Source organism: Wasmannia auropunctata, unplaced genomic scaffold, assembly GCF_000956235.1.
Source record: "Wasmannia auropunctata unplaced genomic scaffold, wasmannia.A_1.0 LD336006.1, whole genome shotgun sequence".
NCBI lineage: Eukaryota > Metazoa > Arthropoda > Insecta > Hymenoptera > Formicidae > Wasmannia > Wasmannia auropunctata.
Window position 1 is genome coordinate 15,689 of NW_012026884.1, and position 496 is coordinate 16,184.

Sequence of the window (496 nt, forward strand, 5' to 3'; positions counted from 1 at the left end):
TATCCCCTGTGTGCCTTGTCGACTCAGTAAAAACCACGATACGTTATCTTTGCCTTGCAGACTGGTCTAAAGAACGTCATGTCTAAAGATGCTTCTTTATTCGATGAATGTAAATTAACCAATGTGAAACTTTATTTAAATTCAGAATTTTATCCGTACGACGACTTAAATCTAGACTTTGATAAAAACAGATACGCCATTTTGTTTGATATGTATGCTCGTTTTCGTAAAACTTATTACGGATGCACAAACGATGAAACGCTGTTAACCGTAGGTTCATTTTTGGAGAATGGACCTTTCGTAGTTGTTAAGAAATTATATTATTATTATATTCGCAGAAATTTATGTTAAAAAATTATATTATTATTATATTCAAAGAAATTTATGTTAAGAAATCTGTCTCTCTTTTTCTCTGAAAACAACGTTAGAGAGTAAGTTAAGAATTATCTAGTTGTCAAGCCTCGATGGAGATTCGCCGCTCCGAGTTACCGGCAAC